At 48.9% G+C, this 14,924-nt stretch overlaps 1 protein-coding gene across 1 annotated transcript in view; it reads right to left on the reverse strand.

Annotated features, from left to right (window-relative positions):
- Positions 1–10,265, reverse strand: part of LOC144764112 (zinc finger protein 783-like) — a 121,261-nt gene extending 110,996 nt beyond the window's left edge. Inside the window, exon 1 of the mRNA XM_078650281.1 lies at positions 10,171–10,265. The gene's annotated coding sequence lies outside the window, so the exon portion shown is untranslated. The remainder of the gene's footprint in view (positions 1–10,170) is intronic.
- Between the last annotated feature and the right edge of the window lie 4,659 nt (positions 10,266–14,924).

Below are 14,924 nucleotides of genomic sequence, written 5' to 3' on the forward strand. Positions count from 1 at the left end.
ACAGACAGAGCAATTCAACAGCTGGGGCATTAAACTAGTAACACCTACCGACCTTCGGTACGCCTCAATTCTGTCCAGTGCCCTGGTTCCTGCAACCCAATCAATAAATCTACAATTTTCAATATTGAGATCACCTCGAAGCAGCTCCCTAACTGAGTCTGGCGAGTCCATCAAGAGAGACAATCCACTGTAAACCCTGATTGGGACTGGCTGCCAGAGGCCCTGTTCCGAGACCACAAAGACTGAAATATTATCCGCTCCAGCTTGTTGATATGTTCCTGGAACATTAACGGCCTTGATGGAAAACTTCAATCCCCTAACAGTCTGGAATTCCTGAAAAAAAACAACATCATACTTCTCCAGGAAACCTGGTCTGTATCAAGCTCCCCTATTGAAGGTTATCTAGGATTCAGGGTACCAGCAATAAGAGTGCACAAGCCTGGCCGGCCACGAGGCGGCCTTTCGATCTACGTCGCCTGTAAATTATCTTTGAACATCAAAACGTTGGAATTCAATGAAGACTGGATTACCGGCATTAGAATCAGCAGTCCAAACGCAGCCAGACAACTTTTTCTGCTCAACATTTATGTTGCACCTTACTCCAGCAAGAAAAAAGCTAAATTCGATCGACTGATTGACATCTTGTCCAACCTGATAAAAGCCAACGGCGCAGTCCCATTCTTAATTTCTGGAGATTTTAATACCAATCTACACTCAACCACCCAAGACGAAGATAACAAAATACTCCCAGCTGCTCCATCGTACCTAGTGCCCCTTCTCAAACCATCAGGCATCAGGCCAAGCAAGTTGGGTGAATATGCTGCTCTACAACTTAACAGCCTGGGTTTCACTGTATTGAATGGGAGATTTTCTATGGATTCTCCACCAGCCTGGACTCGAACTAACGGCCGCTCCTACTCATTTCTTGACTACACGCTTGGAAACTTTGAAATACTCCCCTTAACAGAGAACTTTTACATTGCACCTCCGGGCATCAGTGACCATCGCCCCCAAATAATTGGCTTATCCCTCAATGTTGCTCATCACTCGGCAATAGCCCACTCTACAACTGGCATTTGTACGGAAAACCTTAAAAAATTGAAATGGACGGACCATCTACTCCCTGCAATAATGGACAAATGTAGATCGCTCCTAGGAGAATGGAGTACAGGAGACATTGATCCAATTAAAACATGGGAGTTCCTCGTCCATCAATTGCTGAGTCAATTTCCGTCTTCAGTACACAAACCTCCCTACCCTGTACAGAATCTCATTACAGCAGAGACAAAAACACTAAGACCAAACGCAATGCTGCATTACGCCTCACCAGGAAACGCCCGGGTGATATTCATGCATTGTCTGACTATAAGCAAGCTCAGAAAGCATTGAGAAAATCAGTCATCAGGGACAAACATATAGCCGCCGACCAGTTTTGGCTGAAACTAGTCCACGCCAGCAAAAATTCCAAGCCTAAACCCTTTTGGACACTGGTGAATAGGAGGACACTGGGCACAACTGGCCAATGCAGCGCCAACATAAGTGAAGCTGAATGGGACCTTTTTCTAACAGAGCACTTCCAAGATCAAAATAAAGAAAGGGATCAATTGAACATCACCTCACCACGGAAAACAACGAGAAACGGCACGTTAACCATAAATGATGTACCCAATGTCTTCAACTCACTTATTAATAAAGAGGAAACGACGTTTCAGCAAGACCCTCAACTTTCAAATTTTTGGTCCTCTTATGAAGGCATGAGACAAAATATTATTCGCCGTATTACCAATGCCCGTTCGGATGGGGCCCCGGGCCCTAATGGACTCCCGCAGGCCCTGTTTAAAGCTGATCCCATGCTTTGGTCTGGACATCTGGCCCCACTATTTTTGCATTGCCGATACACCTACAATATACCGGATTCATGGAAAGGAGCAACAATTCACCCAATTTTTAAAGGAGGAAGAAGAGCTGATCCTAAAAACTACAGGATGATAGCACTCTTAGACGTAGAGTCCAAGTATTTCACCAGCCCTTGTTGGAAGATCTGTAGTCCTGGGTGCTAAAAACCTAGCGGCTGCCATTTAATCAGACTGGCTTTGTGGCCAAATCAGGCACTACTAGCCCTATCCACACTTATGGAGAAAGCAGCATCCTCAAAAACGCCATTGCACTGCTGCTTTGTTGATTTTAAAGCGGCCTTCGACCGGGTGCCTAGGGCCCTTTTATGGCACAAATTACAAAAATGGGGAATCCCGAGTATCCTGTTAAAATTAATAATCCAACTTCATTCAAACACCTGGATTCGCATTAAATTGGGTGACGGCTCACACGTCTCAAGAAAAATACTGACTTCTTCTGGAGTCAAACAAGGGTGTGTGTTGGCCCCTTTTTAGTTCAATCTTTTTATCTCTGATTTATCCCATCTACTGGACAAGGCCAATTCTCATCCCCCCTCACTTGGTGGAACCCGAATTAGTAACTTGCTTTATGCCGACGATCTTGTGTTATTCAGTCACACGAGGGTCGGTTTACAAAGACTTCTTGACCAGCTGCTCTCTTTTACATTGAGTATTGCTCTGGAATTACATCTTTCAAAAACAAAAACTATGACCTTCGGAAATCGGAAGCAGCAAACCGGTGGATGGTTCTTTAATGGCAAAAAAATTGAAATGTGACATCATATAAATATCTGGGTATTTTATGGATTCCAAGGGCTCTTTTGTAAAACAGAAAGAAGCAGTCAAAGCAAAAGCACTGTCCCTCGAAGCAGCAATGATGAAAGTTTCGGCACAGTTACTTGGCCCAAGTTAATCCCCCCTCCTGACAGTTATGAAGGCAAAGATTACAAACTGTTTAACCTACGGCCAAGAAATAATGTTGGGGAGCAACTCGTTAATGTTGAATAAAACAACAACCAGAATATACAAACTAGTCTGGCACCTTCCGAAATCGGCCTCTCCGGCCCAGATCAGGCTCGAGCTCGGCCTGCTGAACCACGTGTGCGTTGGTGCAGGCGCATTCATCAAATTGTGCCACAGACTGCGTAATTCAAGGGAAGGAAGCCTGGAGACCAAGTTGTGGCAAGAAATATCAGCAGGTCACCCCAGTCAAAAACATCGATGTTTCCTAGACCACTCTTTGGAACTGCTCGATGCTGCGGTCTATTGGGGAACCAATCGGCCCCAGCAGGGACTCAAATTGTCTGTTAAACGAAGTGTTCGCCTCTGGTCTTTTCATCAGGACAGGGCACAGCTGTTCAAACAAAACAAGCATTGAAAATGCAATAGGTCTCGCAATAGAAGAGTTTCACATTTTTCGTTTTGCAAATGGATGAGTGGCGTTGCGTGGATGAGTGGCGTTGCGTGGATGAGTGGCGTTGCGTGGGTGAGTGGCGTTGCGTGGGTGAGTGGCGTTGCGTGGGTGAGTGGCGTTGCGTGGGTGAGTGGCGTTGCGTGGGTGAGTGGCGTTGCGTGTGTGGCGTTGCATGTGTGAGTGGCGTTGCATGTGTGTGTGGCGTTGCGTGTGTGTGTGGCGTTGCGTGGGTGAGTGGCGTTGCGTGTGTGGCGTTGCATGTGTGAGTGGCGTTGCATGTGTGTGGCGTTGCGTGTGTGTGGCGTTGCGTGTGTGTGTGGCGTTGCGTGTGTGAGTGGCGTTGCGTGGGTGAGTGGCGTTGCGTGGGTGAGTGGCGTTGCGTGGGTGAGTGGCGTTGCGTGGGTGAGTGGCGTTGCGTGGGTGAGTGGCGTTGCGTGGGTGAGTGGCGTTGCGTGGGTGAGTGGCGTTGCGTGGGTGAGTGGCGTTGCGTGTGTGAGTGGCGTTGCGTGTGTGTGTGGCGTTGCGTGTGTGTGGCGTTGCGTGTGTGTGTGGCGTTGCGTGTGTGTGTGGCGTTGCGTGTGTGTGTGGCGTTGCGTGTGTGAGTGGCGTTGCGTGGCTGAGTGGCGTTGCGTGGCTGAGTGGCGTTGCGTGGCTGAGTGGCGTTGCGTGGCTGAGTGGCGTTGCGTGGCTGAGTGGCGTTGCGTGGCTGAGTGGCGTTGCGTGGCTGAGTGGCGTTGCGTGGCTGAGTGGCGTTGCGTGGCTGAGTGGCGTTGCGTGGCTGAGTGGCGTTGCGTGGCTGAGTGGCGTTGCGTGGCTGAGTGGCGTTGCGTGGCTGAGTGGCGTTGCGTGGCTGAGTGGCGTTGCGTGGCTGAGTGGCGTTGCGTGGCTGAGTGGCGTTGCGTGGCTGAGTGGCGTTGCGTGGCTGAGTGGCGTTGCGTGGCTGAGTGGCGTTGCGTGGCTGAGTGGCGTTGCGTGGCTGAGTGGCGTTGCGTGGCTGAGTGGCGTTGCGTGGCTGAGTGGCGTTGCGTGGCTGAGTGGCGTTGCGTGGGTGAGTGGCGTTGCGTGGGTGAGTGGCGTTGCGTGTGTGAGTGGCGTTGCGTGTGTGTGTGGCGTTGCGTGTGTGTGTGGCGTTGCGTGTGTGTGTGGCGTTGCGTGTGTGTGTGGCGTTGCGTGTGTGAGTGGCGTTGCGTGTGTGTGTGGCGTTGCGTGTGTGTGTGGCGTTGCGTGTGTGTGTGGCGTTGCGTGTGTGTGTGGCGTTGCGTGTGTGTGTGGCGTTGCGTGGCTGAGTGGCGTTGCGTGGCTGAGTGGCGTTGCGTGGCTGAGTGGCGTTGCGTGGCTGAGTGGCGTTGCGTGGCTGAGTGGCGTTGCGTGGCTGAGTGGCGTTGCGTGGGTGAGTGGCGTTGCGTGGGTGAGTGGCGTTGCGTGGTTGAGTGGCGTTGCGTGGGTGAGTGGCGTTGCGTGTGTGAGTGGCGTTGCGTGTGTGAGTGGCGTTGCGTGGGTGAGTGGCGTTGCGTGTGTGTGGCGTTGCGTGTGTGTGTGGCGTTGCGTGTGTGTGTGGCGTTGCGTGTGTGTGTGGCGTTGCGTGTGTGTGTGGCGTTGCGTGTGTGTGTGGCGTTGCGTGGCTGAGTGGCGTTGCGTGGCTGAGTGGCGTTGCGTGGCTGAGTGGCGTTGCGTGGCTGAGTGGCGTTGCGTGGCTGAGTGGCGTTGCGTGGCTGAGTGGCGTTGCGTGGCTGAGTGGCGTTGCGTGGCTGAGTGGCGTTGCGTGGCTGAGTGGCGTTGCGTGGCTGAGTGGCGTTGCGTGGTTGAGTGGCGTTGCGTGGTTGAGTGGCGTTGCGTGGTTGAGTGGCGTTGCGTGTGTGTGTGGCGTTGCGTGTGTGTGTGGCGTTGCGTGTGTGTGTGGCGTTGCGTGTGTGTGTGGCGTTGCGTGTGTGTGTGGCGTTGCGTGTGTGTGTGGCGTTGCGTGGGTGAGTGGCGTTGCGTGGGTGAGTGGCGTTGCGTGGGTGAGTGGCGTTGCGTGTGTGAGTGGCGTTGCGTGGGTGAGTGGCGTTGCGTGGGTGAGTGGCGTTGCGTGTGTGAGTGGCGTTGCGTGTGTGAGTGGCGTTGCGTGTGTGAGTGGCGTTGCGTGTGTGTGTGTGTGTGTGTGGCGTTGCGTGTGTGTGTGTGTGTGGCGTTGCGTGTGTGTGTGTGTGTGTGTGGCGTTGCGTGTGTGTGTGTGTGTGGCGTTGCGTGTGTGTGTGTGTGTGGCGTTGCGTGGGTGAGTGGCGTTGCGTGGGTGAGTGGCGTTGCGTGGGTGAGTGGCGTTGCGTGGGTGAGTGGCGTTGCGTGGGTGAGTGGCGTTGCGTGGGTGAGTGAATGGTTAGCTGTTGCTTATGCGACGTATAGCACTTAATACTAAAGTAGGCAGACCTTCTTAGCCTTTGTGAGAATAATAGCAAAATAAAAATAAAAACCAGATCAAGTCAAGGACGCAAACGGCACCATGCTATTGTTTATTTACTCAGATGATTTGCATAAAAATGTAACTTGTGAGCACGTTTCTCTAACTCTCCAATAATCCCATTACAACACTTTGTACAAATGAGATTGGGACTCATCCTTCCGAAGTCGAGAAAAATGTGCAACGCTGTGTTGTAGTTAATTTTTTTAATTAACAAAATGCAAATAATGTGGAGAGATTTCAAGTGATTCAGGAATGGGCGCCCTTGTAAAGAGAAAGTACGGCCGGCCTGGGCAGTGATAGGGGAGGAGGGAGGAGAAATGCGAGTCACGGCAGCAGCAGCCTTTGATGTGCCTGCCGGCCGGCCGTGAATAATTAGGGGGTGAGAAATGCGCTCGGAGGGCTGCCTTTGATGTGGTAATGCGAGGCAGGCAGGCAGGCGGCTGGTGGCATTGTGCACGCGCTTTTTAGGGCTTGCGCAAGCGCAATGACCTAAAAAGCACATGCACTTGAAGGAATCGCCAGTGGAATCGCCAGTGGATAAACACTGGATAAGCCCCTATAGAGCTTCGCCAGCTATGCGCTGAAGCGCATCAGCAGGCGAGCCCTAAACATGCCTGGTCGATAATTACTGAGCTTAAACCCAGATCAGAGGCCCTTTACCTTTTGAGCACCTACACAGAGGTTTGGAAGAAAAGATTTATGGCCCTGAGGATGGGCGAATGGCCCTTTTTAAAACACTTGCCTGCATGGCGTCGTCCAAACAAAGACACTAACTATAGGGGCTGTGGTCATTACACTGAATCAATTGAGCATGTGGTGTGTGTTTGCCCAGCATTTCTCAAGGATAGAAGGCGGTTGTTACGCGGTGAATGGATCAAGCACGGCGTTCGAACATGCCGGCAAGCCATTATATCAGCAATGAACCCAAACACAATGCTCAATGTTAAGTTCACAAAATTTGTTTTTCAAATTGCAAAAAAACTTAACTTCATGGGGTTGCAGGACCCATCGCCACAATCTTCAAATTCATGACTGGTCTAGGACCTCTGTCCCCTATTATACTCTAAGACTCTTACTGTGGAACCCTTGTATGTTCTACTGAAAGTCGGGGACGGGTTTTAAACTCACCATCAATGTTATTACGTTTTTAAACATATCTTAGCGGCTTCATGTGTAAAAACAATAATATATATATATATATATATATATATATATATATATATATATTACAACAGGTTTCCCCAGTCCTGGGGGCAGTTTGGAGTCGCAGAAAGACGGAATCAATCGCTTGTTTTTAAAGTTCCATTTATTTCATGAATTGCAGGGGGGGGGGATCAAAAACAAAAAACAACCAACGCGTTTCGACAGCGTCCGCTGTCTTGATCACGGTCAGTCTCGTGTTTGTGCTCACAGGTTTTAAAGGACAAAACAAACAATGCCGGTTACACCTCCCTGGGCGTGTTCCTGACGCTTTTACAAGTCACATGATAGAAGTAACAAGAATTCTGGGAGAGGTAGTTTTTCCACATTTAAATTTTAACACTGTTATTTAAGATCGTTTTATATGCAACTAGCATAATAAAAAAACTATTGACATTAGTTGGAAAAGTCCACAATTATAATACCGCTTTTGCAACTCAAAAAAAGGGGGCCCTCCCGTGGGCAGATCAACATTGATGTTCTTTGTTTTACTGTTGCTTTTTGGATTCAAAACATGTAGCCCTCCAGTGGGCTTACTTAAATAATAAGCATTCAATTTGGCACATTATTATCACTTTTTTAGTGAGCTGTAAGAACTACCCTCTCGTGGGTAAATCAACAGTTATCACTTTTTATCACTTTTTAAAACTCAAGAGGTATTGCCCTCCAGTGGGCAAACTGAAACAACAACCAGTCAGTTTAGAACATTATGGTCAATACATTTTTGAGCATGTTGTTTATAATGTCGAAAGCGGTATAATGTAAACCGTGAGCTATATCAAAAAAGAGTGAAAAACAGGTGAGGGGAATAAAGAAACAATAGTGTTAGTCTAAAATATATGGTCAAGAGGGATGCTTTAGGGAGGTCAATCAACAGTTATTGTACATTCTCAGAGATGTGTGTACAGTTCTTCGGATTGATTAAGCCCAAACGGAGCCATAGTTCTGAAAGTTAGGATGTGCCGTGACTCTTTGCATCGAAGAAGCTTTTCATTATGGCCACCCCTTGTTGAGATGCTCATTGTTTCAATTCCCCAGAAGCGCAATTGTTTCCAGTCCCCATTGTGGTCCGTTTCCATATGTTTAGCAACTGCATTGCCCCTGTCCTTGTGTACTGTTGCTCGTGCATGTTCCAAAATGCGTTTTTTCAGTTCGTAAATGGTGCTGCCGATGTACCTCAATTTACATGGGCATTCAATCATGTATATGGTGTACAGCAAGCATGACTTCTGGCCTCTTTGTATTGGTGTCATAATCTACCACAACTACAGCAAAATGGTAGCGTGAAGCTAGCAGATTCAGAAGCTCCAACAAACTAAAAGCCACTTCCACTCAAGTACCCGACATCAGCTCCACAGGCTGTAGGGAGATGTGCACACCATCAGCGTTTTCTCACAGCCAGTAAACAACACACAATCCTTCGCCACCATCTCCACATCCTTCTCCATGCATGGCTACCAGAAAGCACTGCGGACCCTGCGCATAGTCAAAAGTGCACTCGTGTCCCTCGTGAGCACTGGAAGCAGTGACAGACCTCAACTCGCCATGGGGAACTAACCTGCGAGCCGGCATCAACAAACCATATTCTACAGACAACTCAAGCGATCGCTTGAGAAAAGGCTGCACAGCAACGTACACATGCGTCCCACCCTCCGGGGGTATAGGCATCAACCAGGACTCGCCAACCATCTCCATCCTGGGCTTTACTTCTGACTCTAGGTGCAGCCCGTCTCCTTGCAGTCACCCCCGAGGCCTCGACCCCAGCTGTTCATGGCCTTCCTCTTTTCCTTTTCCCTGGAGGGTTCTGGGTCAGGGCTTGCCTGGGGGTGTTTGATGCGGGCTTGGGTGGGATCTATCCAGCCCCGGCATCTTCACATGGTTTCTCCATGACCAGGGAGCTGTGTCGTCTGCCTCCACGGTCTTTGTTGCTGATGGTGTTTGGCCAGTGGATTTGGAGGATTTCCCACAGAGAGGCACTGATGCCACACATCCAGCTGGGGATCTATCTCCATCAACCATCCATAATAAACTGCAACAAACCTTTACTCTTGGAAGCCACAAGACATTGACTGTGAGTGCCGGGGAGGAAGGAATGTGACTTTGAAAGCCCTGCCTCTGTATCAACTGCGACTTTTATGGGGGATTTGTTGGTTCTTCCCGGAGAATGACCTAAAAACCTTGGTCCAATCGCTAATTCTCTCTAGACTGTACTATTGTAATTCTCTTCAGACTGGCCTTCCCAAATCTCTCCTCTCCCCCCTCAAATCCGTCCTCCATTCAGCAGCTCGCTTCATTTCAGGGTCCAAACGAAGTGACCACATCACTCCTATCCTGTCTTCTCTCCGATGGCTTCCCATCGAGGCTAGAGCCATCTACAAAACAGCGTGCATCACCCACAAAGCTTTGCACTCTTCCTCCCCTCGCTATCTGGCGAATAAACTCAAACTGTCTGGAGGCTGAAGACCGTCTCGGAATGCAGAAAAGTTCCTTCTTGAAACCCCCTCCTTCAAAAGAGAAAAACTGTTGGCACAATCGTTCTCAGGGAATGCGGTGAGAACCTGGAACTCGCTTCCTCCTTCGCTCCGTGCGATCATCTCCATCCAGGTCTTCAAAGCGGACCTCAAATCTCTTTTATTTCAAAGACACTTTCAGAACTAATTCCCTCCTTCTCAGACCCCGCCAGGAAGTTCTTTAGTCATTGTAAATTTGTCACATATGTTTATATTTTTGCTTATACATCCTGTGCTCGCTGCGTTTGAAATTGTGTTCCTTTTGCCTGCGTTGTTTTGATTCTATGGCTGCTATTGGTCGCCAGGAAGTTCTGTAGTCATTGTAAAATGTGTCATATTTATTCTTACTTTTGCTTGTAGTCTGTTCAGGCTATTTTTGTTTGTTCTATTCCTGCAACAGTTCTCTCATGTAACGTAACTGGTTCTATTGTAAAGCGCTCTGACGCCTTCGGGTAAAGTCCGCGCTTTATAAAAATGCATTAAATAAATAAAATAAAATAAATGTACTGCACTGAAGCATCAGACTCAACCCCCCCAGAGACACTGAACCCCCGTCACAGACTGACTGGAATCAGAAACAGACGCCAGCAAAGCAGGCCCAACTCACAGCAGCACAGAGGAACAGACCCCTCCATTGAGGCCACAGCCCCCCCCCCTGTGTCTCAGGCGACCTCTCCCCCCTCCGGGGCTCAGCCCGAGGCTCGCACCCACCTCCGGCGCCGTCTCGGACCCGCAGCCCCGGCTCGGCTCGGCCCTGGCTCGTGCGGATGGCTCCGAGCTGCCCAGGGTCACACGCTGCCGCCGTCTGCGCATGCGTGCTGAAGCCCTCAGCCCCGGTCTGACTGCGCGTGCGTGGCAGCCTAAGCCGCGGTGTTTCCAGTCTGCGCACGCGCACTGAGCAGATACTATCCGCAGTCACTGCTCTGTCTGCGCGGCGGCCTCGGCCTCTCAGTGGTGTCAGCGCTCCGCGCATGCGCAGTGAGTCCATCTCATCAACCCCCCCTAGCACCCCTCTGACCGCAAAGCTACGCCCGCTATCCATGCGCATGCGCACTGGCCAGTACACTGTATCCTTCTCACCTGACCCGTGCTGCGCATGCGCAGTGAACTTCGTTCCGCCTACGCGTAGCTGCTGAGTTTCAGATTGCATGAGGGACACTTTGATCATTTACATGAATTATGAGCATACGTGATGCCAACATTTTAGGACAGGGGCGTGGGAAATGTAAATAAAAAATCGAGAAAATAAAAATTCCTCATTGACTTCTATTGTAGAAAATACAATATTGGCATGTATGTATGAGTGACATCCAACGAACATGAGTGACACTTTTATTCGAGTAAAATCAGGCAATGCAGACAACGGAAACATATAAATGTTAGAAATTAGACCAATTTGAGAAACGAGGACCTCTAAAATTAACTTTATACTGGTGCAAGCGCCTGCGGCTGCTAACTCGTAAATACAATGGGCCTAATTTATGAGGCCTTGCGTCAGTTTTACGCTTCTGATGCATCACTTTTTGTGACACATCGGCGGCGTAAAACATGCCTCCTGGTGCGCTCTATTTACAAAGTGACGCATCTAAGCAGATGCGTCACTTTGTAAACCCCTGCGCTACATTATACCTGCGTCAGGTATAATGTATGCAGGGGGGGGCGTTTCCCCGCAAAAAGCTTCGTAGAAGTGACGCAGTGAAATCTATGAGATTTCAGTGCGCCACTTCTAGGATACTGTTGCGTCAAAATCTCACGCCTACCTCACAGCAGGCGTAAGACTGACTCAGGCCCTTTCACATGGGGCTTGCCCCATGTGAAAGGACGCATTGCTGGAGTTGCGTCACTTTTGTGACACACTCCAGCAATGCGTCACTTTTGCGCTTACAGATACGTCAGAAATCTATCTGTAACTCCTTGCGACATGATGCGTCATACTGTAAATATGACGCATCAGGTATGTCGCAAGGAGTGCGCACTGAGAAGTGACGCATCGCTGCTTTCACGCAGCAATGCATCATTTCTCATAAATGAGGCCCAATGAAATTATGAAAATGTCACTCATGGCAGTCTGAAACTTTGGCAGTGAAGGAGCCGGACGCCCAGGCCCATGTCTCTTTGTCAACACGAAAGTGGGGATGAGAGGGTAACATCGCTACCAAGGATTCAGATTGCTCCGTGTGACATTTTCATAGTTTCAATGTAATTATGAGTGACACTTTCTTCCGAGGAAAAAAATCAAGCAACAAAGATGAGGGATATGCCCATTCGATCAACAAAAAACTCTAAAAGACCCTAAAACTGGTGCAAAGGAACGTGGCGGCTGACTCAGTAATTACAATGAAATTACCAAGCTGTCACACATAGCAATCTGAAACCTTGGCAGCTATGTCACTACAGACCGTGTTTCAGTAAGTAGCAGGATACAATACAGCTCATGGTAAAGATCAGAAATGAAAACAAAAGTGGGGCAAGCAGCAAATTAATGCAAGAACCAACTATGAATCAGCACAGGTACACGGAGGAGAAAGGGCATGTAGTGTCCTGTTGGTCATAGATAAACACCGACACTGTTTTATGGGTAGCTTCTCTATTCAGCGTCCTCATTCCTCGTGGGCTAACGGCTAACTGCCGTCCCTAGCCCCAGCTCCTCCCTTTCCGCCCGCCCTCGTCCCCACTTCGGGCATGTCCTAGTGCCTAACTGCTGTGGTCACTGCGGACATCATTACATCTCCCCCCTCTGTAAACAAACACAAAAAAACAAAACCAAGCAACACACAACACATCAAACGGTTTGCACTCCTTCTTTCTAGTCGTCAAGTGTCTCTGCTTATAGTTCTTCAATCAGGCGAGACGGTTTTGTGATGACCCGTCTGAGGCGCGCCTGGAGGTCAGGAATGTCATGCTCGCGCCCGTCAGTGGTTTCTATCAGTGCTTGACTGCGACTGGGTAGTGTCTCTAGTTCTCTTTTCTCTACTCTTGGTTCAGTCAGTAGTTCCTTGACATTGGGGCTACACTTCTTAAAGTGTGTCACATTACGGGTAATTCGTCTTCCGTCGGCCTCCGCAGTGATCATAGTTCCGTTTTGTTGTATCACTTTCAGAGGCACCTCATGATATGGGGAATCAGTCTTTCGTCTTTGTTCTTGCCGCGCCAGCACCCAGTCTCCTTCGTGGATTTGAGTGGGAGCCGCATGTCTGAGGTTCCGTAATCATTTTTGCTCGTGTTTGTAACATTGTCGTAAATACATAATTTTGGTATCAGTGAACCGCAAATGGTCCATTTAGTATATCCTGGTATTTTCGCTATGCTACGAGCAAAAGCACTCCTGTTACCAACACATTTGTGATTTACCCATGGCATCCATCTTAGATCACGGAAGCCATTTTGTATTCCTTGCCCTCACATAGTCAATGGACACACACTGACCTCTTTTTCATTAAGGACACGTAGGCTTTAACCGGCAATTCACCTTGCTAGTGACACGTGCACCTTAGGCCAGCAACGCTGTGGCAGCATGACTCGGCAAGAACTGCCTCCCCAGCCTGAGGCCAGTCCTGCTATACTGGTTCTTGTGTTCGTTGGCCTGATCATGATTAAGCGGCCGAAGCTGGTAACCGTGCCCATTTACGACCCACAAACATTTCTTATCCTGTCTTTCTATCTCCCACACCTGGCTCTACTCCTTTCCTTCTGGGCCTTTATTAGGGGGAGGTAACGAAATTTACGATGAGGCGGTCCGGGTCTTGAATGAAGAATTGACATGGGATTATGATGGACTAGTGGGAACCCCTCATTCGTAATGTTTTGACATCAGATACTGTTGACGATTCCTGTGCAACGCCAAATATTTATTGTTTAAGACACGAATGTTTAGAACTGTGGTAACATGTAAAGAATTTGCCTGAAGCCCAATATTTAGTATATAAGGAGCAATCCTCTTTGTACAAATCGAACAGGCTCCTAGATACTGCCCATGTGTAGTTTCTGTGACTTCTGTGTCCCTGCAGTAATAAACCTTTGGTCTTTGACGCCACCATCGAGAAGCCCGTGTTTCTGTTTGTTTGTGTACCAAGACAGGTTGAACTCCGGGGTCTTCGGGTGTTGTCCCTGACACCTCTGGACAAAGAAAAAAAGTCCAGAACTCCAGTTGGCGCCCAACGTGGGGCGACGTCATTCGGTACCGGTCCAAAAGCCTGAAGAATTCGAGGAGCTTCGTGTGAAGATTTCAGAGGGAGGCGCCCCACTTCATCGATCCCGGCATATCGCAAAAGTGGCCCCGACGTCCTCTTCCACGAGGGTTCCCGTTCAGACGGCTGCAGTGCTCCGTTGCCTTGACCGTCGCCCTGTCTTGGACCCGAGGTACAGTCCTCAGTACGGCGAAACGTGACGGGTTTCTCCTTGGTGACGTCTTCAGTGCCTCAGTTAAGTATTCAGTGGTTGCTAGTTAAATATTTTGTGAGGATTGCTCCCGTTTGGATAATCCTTTTAGTTCTCAGTTCAGTTCAGTTCTGTAAGATTATCACTGGTTATTCTGGTTACGATAATCATTCTGTTCAGTCCAGGTATCGATACATTTGTCAGTTCTGGTAGGCCTAAGTTCTCGGTTCAAGTGCGCATTTTTTTGTGTGTTTTGTTTGTCTTGTGTTCCGGATTATAAAATGGTAAGTCGGAAAAATTGTATGTTGTCTTGTTTTAGTTGCAACAGTGATTCCCGGTTGGAGGACTCGTGTTTGGTTCCTCCGATTGGAACTCCCCTTTATGATCTATATTGCAAATTTGGTGTGGGCCCTATCTCTTATAATGAGGTATGGATCCGCTACACAGAGAAAGACGGTGTCCTTAGTTGGCCACTACATGGTAGTTTCGAACCTGAAGTTCTCGATAATCTAGAAAGAAGGTTGTTTAAGAAGAAAGTCCGGCCGGCAATGTTTGATTCTTTCCGTTATTGGCGAAAAGAATCTAAACAGAGAGAAATTAAAAAGCTGAAGAAAGAACAGAAAGAGCAAGAGTTGACTTTAGAACAGTCTGCTAGGCAGCTGCGACTCAACGAGTCTGAGAAAGCGATGGAGGTGGCCGATAGAGAGCGTAATTTAGCGATAGACAAGTGCTATCCTGCTTTGCCATCGAGTACGGCTAAGATAGTAGAGGACCCTGAAAAGGATCCCCTGTTGTCTTACTTGTTACGATCACCCCCACCGTATGCACAAGGTGCTACGGCTCCACCTATACCGAATGTTCAATTACCGGTTGCTGGACAACCTGGTGTCCCTGTTCTCGCTCCCCTGAATCAAGTTCCTGTACCTCCTGTGGTCAATATTAATGTTCCTTCGACAACCCCTCTTCTAGGGTTGCCGACTTCTTTACCTATGCCTGTGTCGCTCACACCTGCTACTTCACAAGCTAATTTTCAAGCTACTCCTACTGTTCCTGACCTATCTGTTCCAACTGCTACTCTATTCACTGCC

Source organism: Lissotriton helveticus, chromosome 6 (genome assembly GCF_964261635.1).
Source record: "Lissotriton helveticus chromosome 6, aLisHel1.1, whole genome shotgun sequence".
NCBI classification, from domain to species: Eukaryota; Metazoa; Chordata; class Amphibia; order Caudata; family Salamandridae; genus Lissotriton; species Lissotriton helveticus.